The sequence below is a fragment of the Macaca nemestrina genome, chromosome 2, assembly GCF_043159975.1.
Source record: "Macaca nemestrina isolate mMacNem1 chromosome 2, mMacNem.hap1, whole genome shotgun sequence".
Classification (NCBI taxonomy): domain Eukaryota; kingdom Metazoa; phylum Chordata; class Mammalia; order Primates; family Cercopithecidae; genus Macaca; species Macaca nemestrina.
The window spans coordinates 87,328,997-87,348,334 of NC_092126.1; the positions used below are offsets into that span (position 1 = coordinate 87,328,997).

Sequence of the window (19,338 nt, forward strand, 5' to 3'; positions counted from 1 at the left end):
TCCTCCTCTTCTCTGTTTTTTTACTTTTATAGTTTACTAAACCCTACAATAATGAACCATCATTTTTGCCTTAAACAATTATTATTAAAGCATTTAAACTGAGAATCTTTATATGCTTAATCATACATTTGCCATTTTTATAACTTTATTGTTTTGTATAGATGCAAATTTCTAATTATATAATTTTACATCTACCTTAAGAACTTGCTTTATCATTTCTTATGTAATAGCAATAATTTTTTTAGTTTTTGTCTGAAAAATGTATTTAATTATTAAAAGATTTTTTTTTGGGCTTAGATTAGTAAATTGGTGATTTCACTGTTTTGTTTTAGTGCTTTAAAGTATGCTCCATTGTCTTTGACAGTTTCTGATGAAAAGTTGGCTGTAATTCTCATCTTTGTTCTCTTGTAGATGATATGTCTATTTTTCTCCAGCTGCACTCACTAAAACATGACTCTCTGGGGTCTCTTCTGAATGTCCCCACTGTTCCTGGATGTTTCTTCATTCTAAATGGTGGAAATCTGTCTTTTGAACTATTGTGAACTCTGAAAATTGTTTGCTCTACAGTTTTCCAGTGATTCTTTTCCTGGTCTTAAGTGATTTCTAGTCACATGTGGGCAGATCAATTGTGAGTTAATATCTGGAATGGATCTCCATGCAGATCTTTAGAGATCTATATTTTGATAGCCTTAGTATCCTCAGTATTGTTTCCCACAAATTTTAGCTGCCTTGGCCTCCCAAAACTGCACTCTGTCTCCCCAACTCAGTGAGATAGCAAAGCTCTGTATGGCTTCCTTCTTTCTCTGCTACTTCTTGGAGACTGCATGGGGATTCATTTTCTTGTTTCCCATCTCTCAGAGTCATAGTTCAGCGTTCTTGTTGTGCATTGCCTGGAAACAGTGTTTTTATATAGTTATTCTGGTTTTCTTAATAAGATCGGCACATAAAGCCTGGTATCTGTTACTTCAATTTGATTTAAGTGGAAACCTATAGTTTCTTTTGAACAAAGATGACCAGTGCCAGCAAATAAGCTTGAAATTTTTTTTTTTTTTTTTTTTTTTTTATGGGAGATGGAGTCTCTCCCTGTCCACCAGGCTGGAGTCCAGTGGCACAATCTTGGCTCACTGCAACCTCCGCCTCCCGGGTTCAAGCAATTCTCCTGCTTCAGCCTCCTTAGTAGCTGGGTTTACAGGTGTGTGCCACCACACCTGGCTAACTTTTGTATTTTTGGTAGAGACAGGGTTTCTCCATGTTGGTCTGGCTGGTCTCGAACTCCTGACCTCGTGATCCACCTGCCTCAGCCTCCTGAAGTGCTGGGATTACACTTCCGTGGGTGTAGCATGAGCCACCACACCCGACCATAAGCTTGAATTTCAGTGATATGCTGATATTGTATATATCTCCATCTGGATAATTTATTCTAAGTATCTACTTCTCTTGTTGATTTATTTTTCACCAGTACCATACCAATGTAATTATTTCATCTATTTTTAATGAATATCAACATTTAAATTATAGTTCATAATTATATAACTGACATCTTTCTAATTTCATGTAAATTTTAAATATCCTTAGAGTGTATCTGTTTGTTTCCAAAGATTGGTAAGATCCACTGGACTCTCAAATTAAATTGCTTTTGGAATTACAAAATCCTTTGCAGAGGTAAGGTGAAAGAGGAATTTCATATTGTCAATATTGTTGCTTTCTGTGAACTCTTGCTTTTACTGAAAAAATTTGGTTTAGAGATCTTTTTGTCATCTATGCTTCCTGAATGTTTTTCCATTGTGTTGTTCCAGATTTGAAATTCATCTTCATTTACAAAATCTACCCATAAAAGACATAAAAAATTACACCTTATTATAAATATCTGGATTTGGAGAGACAGCACTTCAGTGTAGTACTAACAAATAATTTCACATGAAATATGAGGCATCTCTGTTTTTGAAAGTCCTTTTGTTACTCTAATACCGGATTTTAATTCTGCCACTTCTTTCAGCATCATGTCCTGCCTTTGTTTAATTCAGTATTGCTGCTGTCTTTTTTTTCTCTCTCTCTTCCCCTTGTCAGCCCTCTTCTCTGTACCCACCTATCCTTACATTTTTGATCATTTATGATGCAAAGCAGATTAGCTATCCTTATTTATATACTGGAGCCTAACATAGCAGGCTCTTTGATCCTACTTTCACCCCAAGTGAATTATCAATGATGTTTTTTCTAAATTAATTCCCTCTGTAAGAATGATTCTGTTGCTCACTGTTAAGATAATGAATTTTCCACCCCACTACATTTGTAAAAATGATGCTCCATATTTTGTCTTTTAATTTTATATTTTAATGTTTTAAAATTATAAATGCATATTGTTCCTATCTTTAATGGCTGTGGGTAGCACTTCAAATGCTGCTTGCTGCCTTAAACAGTTTGGGGCAAGAGCAACAACAGAGTCTCTGTGTTTATGTGTCATAAGAAAAAATGTTTTTATAAAGAGCCATGTGGTAAAATATCTATAATAGAAAACCAGTTGCTATATAAAATTCCCAATTCAAGACATAAAATATGAAATACTTATATTCAGTTATTTCCATGAATCTAATCAAGGATTATGTATATTTTTATTTGTTTAACTATCAAGAGAGTTGACTAATTACTAGACAGTTATTAAGTAGTCTTTTCTATAGGGAAATGAAAATATCTGTACACATGAATAGATGAAGTTATATATTGTAGATCCTGTTTCACATTTGGGTTCTTTTTTCATAGGAGTATATTTGCTTTTATGTTATTTATTCTTTCTTCAAAATTTTGTAAATGTTTTTGTATTTTTCTTTGATCTAATGTATGATGTTTTATTATCAACCTCTGGAGAGTATAACTAAAGACAATTTGGAAAATAACAGTACTGCTTTTTACTCAGTAAAACTCTTTCATCATTGATTTTTGCTGCCCCAAGAATTACTTTTGTGTCACCATTAGTAAATTATTACACTGGGTACCCGAGGCTTGTCAAAAGAAATACTGGCTTGCTACCTGTTTCCAATGTGATAATACCTAGTTGAGGTCATAGAATATTCATCAGTGAAATTACTTATAAAGAATGTTTACAAATGAGTTCAAATTTAATACTCTAAATATATTTCAGAAATGAAACAAAGATTCTGAGAGAGCAATTATAGTGAAACAATATTATCAGGAAGGAATCATTAGGTGAGTTTGGAGCAAGTTCTAAAAGAGAGAAAAATAATATTTCAGAAAAGGCATTCAGGTGGGGAGATGCATGTATATAGGAGGATATGAACACAGTATAAAGACAGGATAGCCCTTTTCTATTGGGCTCATACTTAACTATTCTTTTAAGACTTGTAACTGTTAAACCCCTAGGTTTGGAATTAACAAAATCTTGCTTTAAATTCTCTTTTGCCATGCACTGGCTATGTGGCCTTGAACAGTCTCCATTTCTCATTTTTAAAAATGGGGCAAAATCCTCTTCCTTGTGGATAAAATGAAATGGTGTCTTGAAAAGTCTTTAACATGGAGTTGGGCAAATAGTAACTGCTAGTTAATTACATTATAAGTTTCAGTATGCGTTTTCATTATAAACTACTTAGCACATTTTACAGGGCTTATTTGTCACTCTTGCTAGGCTACAAAACATTGAAGGGACAGCTTTTTATATATCAGGTATTATATTAATATTATAGATGTGTGACCAATTTTCATAGAACAAATATTTGGCTAAACTAGAGAATCTTTTTGGAAAAGTGGTTGAAATCAGAGAAGTGACAATTGGGAAAAAAAACTCTTAAAGGCTGAGTAAAGTTTAGATAGCACATAATTGGATTGAATCATGGAATTACGTTTGGCAACATTATTGACAACAGTGATTCAAGGTTATCTCAGGACAGTTTGGACATTTTCTCAATACAGTGCCTAGAAAAAGGAAAGAACCCTTTAGATGAGTGATAATAGCAGTCTTAGATAACAATAGAAATTAAGCATAGGCAAAAGGGAAAAGAAAAGAAAGAAGTTGTAGATTAAGAGGAAAGAGCAAAAGCAGTAACAAAATATGAATAGAGAAAAAATGGCAGGTTGACCCAAATTCTTGGCTTCTTTTGCTACCAGAATGCCATAAAGTATTTATTGTTGATTTTCATACTATCGTACAACTACATTGGCAAACGAAAACTTGTTTTATATTTCACGGTCTTCATACTGCCTCCCTTTGTTTTCTCTTAATGGAGTTGTAAATGTTGTGTTCCCAGAGCAAGCACTTCTAAAATAATAGTAGCACGTTTTTTCCTCATTGCACCTTTTAAGTATTCTGACAGCAATTTTATTTGTTAATGACATTAGTCATTATATCTTTAAAATCTTCTTTGTTCAGGTATCAGTTATGCATCTCCTCATTTGACCCACTGCTATATATTTGAAAGTAAGTACTGTCTACTTAATGAAACCTTTCTTTTTCCCTCCCGCCTTGGGGGAGTAAGAAGTTTACTACTTTGACGTCAGTACACACAGTAACTCACCTTCTATTTGTAGACATTCCACTTCTGCCTGATAATTCTACTTTACTAACCTAGAGTTGGATTTGGAAGAGCTCACAGGGTCTTTAGAAATTGACTGGGCTTGGCAATTCATTTCTTACAGTTGCCCTAGGAAAATCAGCTTATTTAACATGTATCTTGGTATTCATTTGAATGAATTTGAAAGGCTGTCTATGAAATTATTCATTTAACAAAGATGATAAAAATTGATCTGTATACTCTTGTCTAATACAAGTGGTTCATTTTTATATTCCTTTTGCTTAAAATCATAAGTTAGTTGTGAAACAACTCTGATATATAGTATTGTTTTTACTAAATTTTTATTAATTTTTCACTTAAAAGAAAATTATGAATGACATGTTTTTATGCTAAATGATAAAAAATTCACACAAGTCATTTCTGTAAATGTTGTTATATATATAAAGAATAGTGATTTCGAAATTTGAAAAAAGAATTTTGGAAAAAAATCAAATGAATTTCAAAGTCTAATATTTGACAGTATTATAATTTAAATTATTCTTTAGGTTTTTAAAACATATTTTAAAATGTAATATTAGCTAGGAATAAATTGTGAAAAGCTCACTTGCTATAATTACTTTTAATACTAATTTTTAAATGAATTAGATGTTCATATAGTAAAACATATGCTTACAATGTAGGTTGTCATGTGAAGATTATTTTTTATTTTATTTTCTATAAGAAAAAATGAACGCAGCTTTATATTCTCATTAAGATTTATATTTATAGGGGTTTTGGGGGTTGCTGTTTGCATTTTGTCTATAGTTTATTAAATGTTATAGAAGTGACTGCTTGTCTGTGCCACTGGATCATTCTTTTGCCAAAATAAAGCATTATGTATTTTCATCTTTAATTGGAGTGCTTTCAGAACAAGTATCTTAGCAGTTCCTTTTCATATCCTTGGAATTATATTTGCTTATTAGATTTAATTGAAAATAGTGTTGGTACAAATATTAGAATACTTTTCTGGTAAGGTAGTCTAAAATGGCAAGTGTTTCTGGTTTTACTTTTGGTATTCTTTCTCTTTCTTAATCACTTTTAAAATAATTTTATCTTAAGAAAATCTAGATGAGGTAGTTAGCTAATGAATAGCTGATTCTGTATTTGGTTCATTTTGAGAAGTTTTAAATTCAAAGTGAACTTTTAAAATGTACTTTTTCTTTTTTGGAGAGAAGAGATTTGAGTTGTTATAAGACCAAAGTGACACCCAAGTGATATGTGGCACTAAGTTAAATGAAAGCTTGTGATTACTCCTACATTGATGATACAAGGAATTATTCTGTTAACCTTCTCACGTCCCTATACGTGTTTCTTTCAGAAATCTCTAGTATATTGTTTCTGTCACTCACTGATTTCCTCCTGAAAACAGAATGTCATTTTAAAATGTAATTTTAAATGACAGAATGTCATTTTTTAAAATTAAGTAAAGTATTTACATATCATTTTATATACAAGTCCCAATCTCAAATGCCTGTAGAGGCAATATAGGTGAAATAGAATACTGAAGTGTAGAGGTGATCAGTGGTAATTAACAGATGGTATCTATGCTGGTAAGAAAGTAAAAAGTTGCGCAGACTCGAGGAAACTGGAGAATATATGCTCTATTTAAGAGGAATAATCACTAACCAGCTGTAGTCAGTTTTTACTGTTGGAGAATGATGGCCCAAGATCTTCCTGTTATCTAGGGAAGCTACAAATTGGGATGTATGTGCCTGTGTGTATGTAATTTCCTGATTTTGAAAGTTTGGCAAATTTTTAAAAAATACTGTCTGGACCACCATTGGCCATCAGCTACATATAAGCAAATTGCTTTAGGATCTATCATTTAATGATTTGTCTTTAATACTTTCTGTTTAATACTTTCTGTCCAGTAATGGGAGGCTTAGGGATAGTTTTTTATATAAAATAATTTTAAATACTTTTTGATTCCCAACTTTTTAAACTCATCTTTTAGCTGATTAATGCCATTGCTTCCTAACTGATCTCTTTGCTTGTAGTGTTTCCAAGTCCATTATCACATTTCAGATAGAGGAATGATCTTACTATAAAGTAAATCACAGCCCTGCTTCACATCTTTTAAAGATTCTTCATTAACCTCAGAATAAAATTTAATCACCTTAACATGACCTGTAAGACCCTTATTATCTGGCCTATCTAACTTCATCTCTTGCCATTCCTCTTTATATTCCATGTTTTAGCCAGATTTAATTCCTTCAATAGTTAGTTAGGTTTTCTCTTGTTTATAAGCCTCTTTCCCTACCCATTCAACTTAAACCATTAAAAAGTTTACATATATTCTCATTGTATTGAGCACATGGTTATCTCAGTTGCCCTTTCAAAGACCGTAAGCCTGGTAACCTTTTGAGAAAGCAGAAGTAGTTGCACTCACATTATAAGTCTCTTTGTATTCTGCATTTTTTTTAAAGGCGAAAGCTCAATGATTGGAATTATTCAGAGTAGAAAAATCTCTGATGACATTATAAAAATTTATTATAATATCTCTGAGTTAACAAGGTATCCCTCTGTATTTATTTATCTCTCTTTCTCTGTCTCCATCACCTACCACCTGCAAGACAAACACATTCAACATATAAAATATATTAATGAGAGTTTTATTAGAAGCAATAATAATGGTTCAAACCAATATTTGGTAAGTGTGCTCAGTATACAGATTTTATATTCTTAAACATAGGGATAACATTGTCAAAGGAGATAATTTTCTCAGAGGTCTTTGAAACACAAGATAATTTGAAAGCTTCAGTATTACGATTAATATTAGCCCTCAGCAAAGTTTTTGAAATAAGTGAATGAATGAAGGTGCTCTTTTTTTTGAGACAGGGTTTCACTCTTTTTGCCCAGGCTGGAGTGCAATGGTGTGATCTCGGCTCACTGCAATCTCCGCCACCCAGGTTCAAGTGATTCCATTGCCTCAGCATCCTGAATAGCTGGAATTATTAAATGCATGCGCCACTATACCTAGCTAATTTTGTATTTTTAGTAGAGACAGGGTTTCTCCATGTTGGTCAGGCTGGTCTCGAACTCCCAACCTCAGGTGATACGCCTGACTCGGCTTCTCAAAGTGCTGGGATTACAGATGTGAGCCACTATACCTGGCCAGAGTTTTTTTTTTAATGCTCCCTGTTTTTCATTGATTACCCTTCTCTTACCCTTCTGTTTTCAATATCTCTTTCAAAATGCCTTGTACTAACCAGAATTAAAAGCAAAAATCATATGGTCATCTCAGTAGATCAGAAAAAGCATTCAGTAAACTCCAGCATCCTTTCATGATAAAAACCCTTAACAAACTATGCATCAAAAGGAATATACTTCAAAATAAGGAGAGCCACCTATGACGAATCCACAGCCAACATCATACTGAATGGGAAAAGTTGAAAGCGTTTAACATTTAAGCTGAGAACCAAATCAAGAACACAATGCCCCTTACAATAGCCACACACAAAGAAAGTAAAATACCTAGGAATACATTTAACCAAGGAAGTGAAAGATCTGTACAAGGAGAACTACAAAACACTGATGAAAGAAATTGTAGATGATATAAACAAATGAAAAAACATCCCATGCTCATGGATTGGAAGAATCAATATTGTTAAAGTGACCATACTGCCTAATCTACAGATTCAATGCAATTCCTGTCAAATTACCAACATCATTTTTCACAGAACTAGAAAAAACAATCCTAAAATTCGTATGGAATCAAGAAAGAGCTCGAATAGCCAAAGCAATCCTAAGCAAAAGAAACAAAGCTGGAGCCCTGACATTACCTGACTTCAAACTATACTACAAGGCTATAGTAACTAAAAGAGCATAGTACTGGTACAAAAATAGGATCAAATCAATGTAACAGAATAGAGAACCCAGAAATAAAGCCATATGCCTACAACCAACTGATCTTTGATAAAGTTGGGAAAAATAAACAATGAAGAAAAGACACTGTATTCAATAAATATTCCTAGGAGAATTGGCTAGCCACATTCAGAAAAATGAAACTGAAACCCTATCTCTCACTTTATACAAAAATTAAGTTGGATTAAAGACTTAGATGTAAAAGCTGATACTATAAAAATTATTGACGAAAACCCAGGAAAAACTCTTCTGGACATTGGCCTAGGTGAAGAATTTATGCCTAAGTCATCAAAAGCATATGTGACCAAAAAGAAAAAAAAAAAAGACAAATAGGATTTAATCAAACTAAAATGCTTCTGCACAGCGAAAGAAATAACCAACAGAGGTAAAAGACAGCTTACAGAATGTGAGAAATTATTATCAAATTATGCTGCCAACAAAGGACTAACATGCAGAATCTACAAGGAACTCAACAAGAAAAACACAACCCCATCACAAAGTGGACAAAGGACATGAACAGACATGTTCAAAAGAGGACATACAAGCAGCCAAGAAACATGAAAAAATGCTAAACATTAGTAATCATCAGAGAAATACAAACTAAAACCACAATAAGATATCATCTCACACCATTTAGAATGGCTATTATTAAAGAATCAAAAAAAACAGCAGGTGTTGGCAAGTATGCAGAGAAAAGGGAACACAAACGCTGTTGGTGGGAATGTAAATTAGTACAACCTCCATGCAAAACAGTATGGAGACGTCTCAAAGAACTAAAAATGGAATTATTTAATTTACCAATCCCACTACTGGTCATCTACTCAGAAGAAATCATTATACAAAAAAAAAAAAAAAAAAAAAAGACACATGCTCTTGAATGTTTATTGCAACACTATTCACACTAGCAAAGTCACGGAATCAACCTAAGTGTCCATCAACAGTTGCATGGATAAATAAAATTGAATACAATTTGGTCATAAAAAAAGAATGAGATGTTGGGGGCCGAGGCAGGTGGATCACTTGAGGTCAGAAGTTCGAGACCAGCCTGGCCAACATGGTGAAATTCCATCTATACGAAAAATACAAAAATTACCCGGGCATGGTGATGCATGCCTATAGTACCAGCTACTCAGAAGGTTGATGCGCAAGAATCACTTGGGCTTGAGACTGGGAAGACAGAGGTTGCAATGAGCCAAGATCGTGCCACTGCACTCCAGCCTGGGTGACAGAGCTAGACCCTGTCTCAAAACAACAACAACAACAACAACAACAACAAACATGTCTTTTGTTTGCAGCAACACGGATAGAGCTGGAGGCCTATAGGTAATTATCCTCAGTGAAATATCTCAGAAACAGAAAATCAAATACCACATGTTCTTGCTTATAAGTGGGAACTAATTGATGAGTACACATAGACATAAAGATTTAGTGAATAGACAATGGGACTTCAAAAGGATGTAGAAGGAGAGGGGAATGAGGGTTGAAAAATTATCTGTTGGATACATTGCTTATTATTTGGGTGATGGGTACACTAGAAGTCCAAGCCTCACCATTACACAATGTATGCATGTAACAAACATGCACATGTATCCACTGAATCTAAAATTTTATTAAAAATATAGCCAGGCGTGGTGGCATGCAGCTGTCATCCCAGCTACTTGGGAGGCTGAAGCAGGAGGATCACTTGAACCCAGGAGTTCCAAGCTACATTGAGCTGTGATTGCACCACTACACTCCAGCGTGGGCAACAGAGTGAGACTGTCTCAAAAGAAAAAAATAAAGCCGTGTACAGTGGCATTCTGTTAATACACATCTCATAGACTATAGTGGGATATTTGTCTTATATTTCTTCTGCTTTGTTCTAGTATTAACATAGCCAAAAATTGAATTGACTTGCAATGAACTGAGTGTTTTATGTCTCTCCTAGTTTCATACGTTGTAAACCTAACCCCCAAGATGATGGTATTAGGAGATGGAGCCTTTGGGAGATGATTAGGTCATGAGGGAAGAGTATTTGTGAACGAGACTAGTGTCCTATAAAATAGACTTCAAGAGCTGAGCTTGTTGGCTCACTCCTGTAATCTCAGCACTTTGGGAAGTTGAGGTGGGAGGATTGCTTCAGGCCAGTAGTTTGAGACCAGCCTGGACAACATAGACTTCCTCTCTCCAAAAAGAAAGAACAAAAAATTACCTGGCCATAGCAGTGTGCACCTGTAATCTCAGTTACATGGGAGGCTGAGCTGGGAGTGAGATTACAGTGAGCCATGATCACACCATTGCAGTCCAGCCCGGGCAACAGTCCAAGACCATGCCTTAAAACTATAAGAAAGAGAGACTTGAGAGAGAGCTCTTGCGCCTTCCACCATGTGAGGACACAGCAAGAAAGCACTGCCTATAAAACAGGAAACGGGCCCTCACCAGAGAGCAAATCTGCTGGTACCTTGCTCTTAGACATTTAGCCTCCAGAACTGTGAGAAATAAATGTCTTGTTAGTCTATAGTATTTTATTATAGCAGCTTGAGTGAACTGAGACAACTGTTTTGGTGATCATCATTAACTTGTAGACACCTAAACTTGTTAGGTGACGAGACTGATGTTTAAGAAACTCATTTGTTTTATTTAACATACTTAAATAATAGCAGTGCCATTAGAAATGATGTAGAGTCTTCTATAAAGAAAACAATCTATATATGTATATTCTGGTTATATTTAATAAATTCAAATTTTTATATCATAACTCTTTTCCCATTATTTCAGTGTTATTTCGGCTTATTTTACATGAAAAATCACCTCCATCAAAGCAGAGATCAATGATAGGTAACAAATGAATATTCTGAAGTTTGTATCTACATCTCTTACACAAATGCATTTTGTTTAAGCTTTCCTGTAATAAAGGTATATAATAGGTTGGTTTAAGTTTGAAAACAGATCCTAACACATAGTGGCAACAATGGATTTACATGAAGAATAATTGCTTGGTGCTACCTGGATGAATAGAAAACAGTTGAAATTTGCTGCCTGCTGGAACTAATCTCACTAACTTTAACCCACTTGAGGCTTTCTACTGCCTATTTATCTCATCCATGGGGATATGTCTTCTTCCTTATTTATGACTTTACTACTCTTAAATTGCCAGGTCATTGCCAATTTGTGTTAAATATTGCAGCATAATTATGTGTCTTACTATTTTAGTCATCATAATCATATGGTTGTATAACATTATTTTGCTTTTTTCCTCTTTTTAAAACTCAGGTTGTGAATGGGGTTCAGCAAGTATGAAGTGTGCCCCATTATCTCTCTTAGAGAAAATTAGACAATTAAAAAAAAATTATGAATGTACTTGGTCTCTTTATTCTTTTTTTGCTTGTATCTTTGTCTTTCTATCTGTTCTTTTTGGACTTCTGAATTAACAACACCTCCTTGAAATATTATCTATTTTTTATGATTGTGCATAATGTCATATAATTAATGTATCATGTGTTAAAAAATTTTACTGAAGTATAATTTAGCTACGTTAAAGTATGATTGCCACTACCTCTTTATTTAATGAGTAATATATCAGATGGCATCCAGCAATACAATTCTTTCCTATTTTTGATGTATCAAGGCTCACATAGAAAATGATGAAATGATAATGTTTATGTAGCATATTGGGGAAAATAGATGAGGATGTTGCTTTAAACTGAAAGTGAACAGATGAGAGTGGAGTGGAGGGTGGATGTTCAGCCTGTCCTAGTCCTGTGAGGCTTGCTCAGGCTTGAAGGGATGTTCACAATATACTGTAGCCGCAGACAAGGTAGGAAGCTCTGTGAATTGAAATAATGTCTTAATACAGTCATACACCTTATGTAACAATGTTTCATTCAGCAAGGGACCACATATATTTAGGTGGTCCCATTAAATTACTAGTTTTTTGAGACAGAGTCCTGCTCTGTTGTGCAGTGGCATCATTTTAGCTCACTACAGCCTTGAACTCCTGGGCTTAAGCCATCTTCCCACCTCAGCCTCCTACTGGGCAGTTGGGACCACAGGTACCTGCCACCATGACCAACTAATTAAAAAAAAAAAGAAAACATTTGTAGAGATTGGGTCTCACCATGTTGCTCAGGCTGGTCTCAAAGTCTTAGCCTCAAGCAGTCCTCCTGCCTTAGCTTCCCAAAGTCCTGGGATTACAGGTGTGAGCCAGCATGCGCAGCCTGTAAGATTATAATAGAACTGAAAAGTTTCTATTGCCTCGTAAAGTTATAGCCATCCTAACATTGTAGCACAAAGCATTTCCGTTTCTGTGTTTAGATATGTTTAGATGTACAAACACTTAGCATTGTGTTACAGTTGCTTAGAGTATTCAGTAGAGTAACATACTGTATGGGTTTGTTGCCTGGAGCAATAGGCCCTACCCTATAGTCTGTGTGTGCAGTAATCTGTACAGTCCACATGTAAATATCGTCTATCATGTTTGCACAAAGACAAAATCACCTAATAGTGCATTTCTCAGAACATATCCTTGTCATTAAGCAACACATGACTGTAATTGGGTAGATGTAGTTGTTTCAGATGAAAAATTGAGAGAGTCTTCTAGAGAATTTGTCTTCATGACTGTGCTAGTCCATTCTTGTATCACTATAAAGGAATGCCTGAGGCTAGGTAATTTATAAAGAAAGGAGGTTTAATTGGCTCACCATTCTGCAGGCTGAACAGGAAGCATGATGCTGCAGTCTACTTCTGGTGAGGCCTCAGGGAGCTTACAATCATGGCAGAATGTCAGATGGTGAGAACGATAGTAAGAGCAAGAGAAGAGGGATGTCTCAGACTTGTTAACAACCAGTTCTTGTGTGAACCCAGTGAGAACTCACTTATTACCAAGGGGATGGTGCAAAACCATTTATGAGGGATTCGCCCCCATGATCCAGTCACCCTCCACCAGGTCCCACCTCCAACATTGAGAGTCACATTTCACAGTAAAATTTGTAGGGCACAAACATCCATAGCAGTGATTAATTATAGCTGTATTTTTTTTTTTTTTTTGAGACGGAGTCTAGCTCTGTTGCCCAGGCTGGAGTGCAATGGCCGGATCTCAGCTCACTGCAAGCCCCGCCTCCCGGGTTCACGCCATTCTCCTGCCTCAGCCTCCCGAGTAGCTGGGAGTACAGGCGCCCGCCACCTCGCCCGGCTAATTTTTTTTGTATTTTAGTAGAGACGGGGTTTCACCGTGTTAGCCAGGATGGTCTCGATCTCCTGAACTCGTGATCCGCCCGTCTCGGCCTCCCAAAGTGCTGGGATTACAGGCTTGAGCCACCGCGCCCGGCCAATATAGCTGTATTTTTAATGATGTTTTTAGATAATCAGGAAATTATGTGAAGTCAGAAATAACACAGACAAGTCTTTCAGATGTTTGGATGAATTTTTAACTTTATCCAGATCTCTAGCATCTCTTCAACTTGTTATATCAATACTTTCATTTCTGTACTTAAAAGTGAATAAACAAAACTTTGACTAATAAGAGATACCATTTTTGGGGGCATCCACTATGTCCTGGTCCCCCATGAACATTTTTAATCCTCATCATAACAGGGGAGTATGGATTTTTATTCTGATCTTATATAAGAGTAGTCTGAGTTTCACAGATTTTACTTAGTCAAAAAACTAGCTAGTAAGTAGTGGAACTAGCATCTAAATATAGGATAATCTGATCCTAAAGCCTGAAATAAATGTGTTTGCCATGTCTATAAGGAGGATTTACTGACTTATAGCATTTGTTGAATAATGACTTTTGGGTCTTTAGGTGTAAATTTTCCAGTGCTTCTCCCTCACGTACCAGTTGAGGCTTATACATTTCTGTGTTCACCTCCAACTTTTGTTTCATCATCCCTTTTGCCAATGGTGATATTTTGCAGGCATAGTGTAGGGCATACTGGCAATGTCAGTGGACTAGCATTTCTGTGTAAACAGTCATGGCTTTGGCCTCATTAGCATTGGGAACCTAGACCACCAGCTTTCGAATTCTAGCTCTGCTACTTACTAGCTGTGTGACTTTTGGCATGCTTTACAACCTCTTTGTGGCCCAGTTTTCTCATCATTGTATAATGATAGTAATAATAGTACCTACCTTATAAAGGATTGCTTTGACTAGTAAATAGTTAAATAAATGTATAGCACTTGACGTATTTCCTGGCACATAATATATATTGATTATTATAATTTGTGGTAACTGGATCATGATAATTGATGAATCACTTTTATAATTTTTTTTCTGTGCGAAAGAATATTAGAGAAGTATTAGTACATTAATTTAAAAAATAGCCAGCTAGCTTAATAATTGTATTTTGTAACACTGAAATTGTTTTTCTTTTTCTTTTCTTTTCTTCTTTTTTTTTTTTTTTTTTTGAGATGGGGGCTCATTCTGTTACCCAGGCTGGAGTACAATGGTGTGATCTTGGCTCACTGCAACCTCTGTCCCTGCAGGTTCAAGTGATTCTCCTGCCTCGGCCTCCTGAATAGCTGGGATTAAAAGCATGTGCCACCACACCCAGCTAATTTTTGTATTTTTAGTGGAGATGAGATTTTACCATGTTGACCAGGCTGGTCTCAAATTCCTGACCTCAAGTGATCCATCTGCCTCACCTCCCAAAGTGCTGGGATCACTGGCGTGAGCCACTGTGCCCGGCCTGAAATTTTTTAATAGTAGTTTATCACTAAAATAACTTAGGGTCATACTGCAGCTACTAACATTATCTGTTCACAATTTTGTATGTGTTGTGATATATCTACACAGTAGAGGGTGGAGTGAAAAGAAGTCACAGTGTTTAAGTTGTGATGAAGATGCACTTATTCAATAATTTATTCTGTTCTATTTCTAATGTAGCAAAATATTTGCATTTCTAGGAAAGAGTTAAGAAAACAGACATGTTAGTAATAGAAAAGAAGGTCTTGGCCGGGCGTGGTGGCTCATGCCTGTAATTCCAGCACTTTGGGAGGCTAAGGGAGGTGGATCATGAGATCAGGAGTTAGAGAACAGCCTGGCGAACATGGTGAAACTGTCTCTACTAAAAATACAAAAATTAGCTGGGTGTGGTGGCACGTGACTGTAATCCCAGCTACTCGGGAGGCTGAGGCAGGAGAGTCGTTTGAATCTGGGAGGCGGAGGTTGCAATGAGCCAAAATTGCGCCATTGTACTCTAGCCTGGGCAACAAGAGTGAAACACCGTCTCAAAAACAACAACAACAACAATAAGAAAAAACCAAAAAGAAGGTCTTTTATTTTTGTTTTTAAATGTAAGTAAGCTTTTAATTACCAAAATTTGATGTCTAGACTTTTGTCAAAGCCATCTCAATTGCCAAGGAAATTTAATGACAGGGAGCTTAGGAAGAGATTTTTGTCTAGTTGGGAAAGTCAAAAGAATCTGTCTAATGGAGGCAGGAATTTACATGGGCAGTATAAAACAATATATTAATAAAACGTTCACCACATTTGCTTGAATTGTATTCAAATGTGAATGTTTCTTATGTTCTGGGATTTCAGGGGTTATCTACAAAAACTCTACCTGGCCTTGGTCCCTTTCTTGCTGTTTCGTATTGGAAAGGGGATGTATCACTTTGAAACTGATGAACTAGACCAGGGGCTGGCAAATTATGGTCCCCAGGCCAAATCTGGCTCAACACCTGTTTTGGTTAATAAACTTTTACTGGAATACAGCCATGCACATTCATTTACATATTGTCAGTAGCAGCTTCACATTTAGACAGCAGACCGAATAGTTGCAACAGGGACCGTGTGGCCAGAAAAGTCAAAAATATTTACTATTAATATATTTTATTATAAAAAGCTTGTCAATCTAAATTCATACATAAGAGCTTTTCTTGCACTTTGTTTTGTACTATCTCTTTTGAGAATATTTTCTCCACTAGATTTACTCAAAGAAGCAATAGTACTGAATAAAAATGGCTATTGTTTCATATATGTTAAATCTTTTCCATTTCATTTAGATTATAAACATTCATAGTGTGCATATTTTTATGGAAATATCCTTCTTATATAAAATATTACAAATGTAGTGGCCAGGCATAGTGGCTCATACCTGTAAGCCCAGCACTTTGAGAGACCAAGGCATGTAGATCGCCTGAGGTCAGGAGTTCGAGACCAGTCTGGCCAACATGGTGAAACCTTGTCTCTACTAAAAATACAGAAAATTTGGGTGTGGTGGCGTGCACTTGTAGTCCTAGCTACTCGGGACGCTGAGGTACAAGAATTGCTTGAACCTGAGGCAGAGGTTGCAGTGAGCCGAGATCATGCCACTGCACTCCAGCCTGCGTGTATTTTCACACTGCTGATAAAGACATTCCTGAGACTGTGCAATTTACAAAAGAAAGAGCTTTACTGGACTTACAGTTCCACATGGCTAGGGAGGCCTCACAATCACGGCAGAAAGTGAAAGGCACGTCTCACATGGTGGCAGATAAGAGAAGAGAGCTTGTGCAGAGAAACTCCCATTTTTAAAACCATCAGATCTCATGAGAATTATTCACTCCCATGAGAATAGCATGGGAAAGATTTGCCACCAAGATTAATTACCTCCCACTGCGTCCCTCCCACAACACATGGGAATTCAAGATGAGATTTGGGTGGGGACACAGCCAAACCTTATAATTCTGCCCCTGGCCCCTCACAAATTTCACGTCCCCACATTTCAAAACTAGTCATGCCTTTCCAACAGTCCCCCAAAATCTTATTTCAGCATTAACTCAAAAGTCCACAGTCCAGAGTCTCATCTGAGACAAGGCAAGTCCCTTCTGCCTTTGTGCCTGTAAAATCAAAAACAAGTTAGTTACTTCCTACATACAATAGGGTATAAGAATAAGGTAAATACAGCTATTCTTGATGGGATAAATTGTCCAAAACAGAGGGGCTACAGGCCCCATGCAAGTCTAGAATCCAACCGAGGCAGCCAGATTTTAAAGCTCCAAAATGATCTTCTTTGACTCCATGTCTCACATCCAGGTTACGTACACTGATGCAAGAGGTGGGTTCCCATGGTCTTGGGCAGCTCTGCCTCTGTGGCTCTGCAGGGTAAAGCCTCCTTCCCTGCTGCTTTCATGGACTGGTGTTGAGTGTTTGAGGCTTTTCCAGTGCACAGTGCAAGCTGTCAGTGGATCTACCTTTCTGAGGTCTGGAAGACGGTGGTCCTCTTCTCCCAGCTCCACTAGGTGGTGCCCCTGTAGGGACTCTGTGTGAGGGTTCCGACCCCACGTTTCCCTTCAGCACTGCCGTAACAAAGGTTCTCCATGAGAACCCTGCTCCTGCATCAAACTGTGCCTGGACATCCAGGCATTTTCATGCATCCTTTGAAATCTAGGCAGAGGTTACCAGACAGCAATTCTTGACATCTGTGCACTGGCAGGCTGACATCATGTGGAAACTGTCAAGGCTTGAGGTTTGCACCCTCTGAAGCCACAACCCAAGATCAATGTTGGCCCCTTTCAGCCATGGTTAGTGCAGCAGGGACACAGGGCATCAAATCCCTAGGCTGCACACAGCACGGGGACCTGGGGCCTGGCCCACAAAGCCACTTTTTCCTCCCCAACCTCCAGGCCTGTGATGGGAGGGTCTGTTGCAAAGGTCTCTGACATGCCCTGGAGACATTTTCCCCATTGTCTTGGTGATTAACATTTGGCAAATGTTAATCATTACTCATGCAAATTTCTGCAGCCAGCTTGAATTTCTTCTCAGAAAATGGGATTTTCTTTTCTATCGCATTGTCAGGCTGCAAATTTTCCAAACTTTTATGGTTTGTTTCCCTTTTAAAACAGAATGCTTTTAACAACACACAGGTCACCTCTTGAATGCTTTGCTGCCTAGAAATTTCTTCCACCAGATACCGTAAGTCATCTCTCTCAAGTTCAAAGTTCCACAGATCACTAGGACAGAGGCAAAAATGCACCAGTCTCTTTGCTAAAACATAAGAAGAGTCACCTTTGCTCCAGTTCCCAACAAGTTCCTCATCTCGATCTGAGAACACCTTAGCCTGGATTTCATTGTCTATATCATTATCAGCATTTTGGTCAAAGCCATTCAAGTCTCTAGGGAGCTCCAAACTTTCCCGAATGTTCCTGTCTTCTTCTGAGCCCTCCAAACTGTTCCAACCTCTACCTATTACCCAATTCCAAAATTGCTTCCATGTTTTCGGATATCTTTTCAGCAGCACCCCACTCTGCTAGTACAAATTTACTGTGTTAGTGTGTTTTCATGCTGCTGATAAAGACATACTAGAGACTGGGCAATTTACAAAAGAAAGGTTTATTGGACTTACTGTGTCCAGAATTGGTGGGTTCTTGGTCTCAATGATTTGAAGAATGAACCGCGGACCCTCGCAGTGAGTGTTACAGTTCTTAAAGATGGTGTGTCCGGAGTTTGTGCCTTCTGATGTTCGGATGTGTTCGGAGTTTCTTCCTTCTGGTGGGTTCATGGTCTCGCTGGCTTCAGGAGTGAAGCTGCAGACCTTCGTGGTGAGTGTTACAGCTCTTAAGGTGTTGCGTCTGGAGTTGTTCTTTCATCCCATCCGGAGTTGTCCATTCCTCCTGGTGGGTTCATGGTCTTGCTGGCATCAGGAGTGAAGCTGCAGACCCTCGTGGTGAGTGTTATAGCTCTTAAGGCGGCGCGTTTGGAGTGTTTGTTCCTCCCGTCCGGAGTTGTTAATTTCTCCCGGTGGGTTTGTCCTCTCGCTGGCCTCAGGAGTGAAGCTGCAGACCATTGTGGTAAGTGTTACAGCTCATAAAGGCAGTGCGGACCCAAAGAGTGAGCAGCAGCAAGATTTATTGCAAAGAGCGAAAGAACATAGCTTCCAGGGTGTGGAAGGGGACCTGAGCAGGTTGCAGTGCTGGCTTGGGCAGCCTGCTTTTATTCCCTTATCTGGCCCCACCC

At 37.2% G+C, this 19,338-nt stretch overlaps 1 protein-coding gene across 6 annotated transcripts in view; it reads left to right on the top strand.

The window, feature by feature from the left end:
- LOC105489997 (N-acetylated alpha-linked acidic dipeptidase like 2) overlaps positions 1 to 19,338 on the top strand; it is a 1,462,458-nt gene that overhangs the window by 89,532 nt on the left and 1,353,588 nt on the right. For 2 of the 6 annotated variants that reach the window (XM_071091267.1, XM_071091265.1), the window contains exon 2: positions 4,379 to 4,426. The exons of 3 other annotated variants lie outside the window; for them this stretch is intronic. The gene's annotated coding sequence lies outside the window, so the exon portion shown is untranslated. Of the gene's footprint in view, positions 1 to 242; positions 4,427 to 19,338 lie in introns of those variants that run through there. One more of the 6 variants, XM_071091266.1, reaches the window with a different exon arrangement.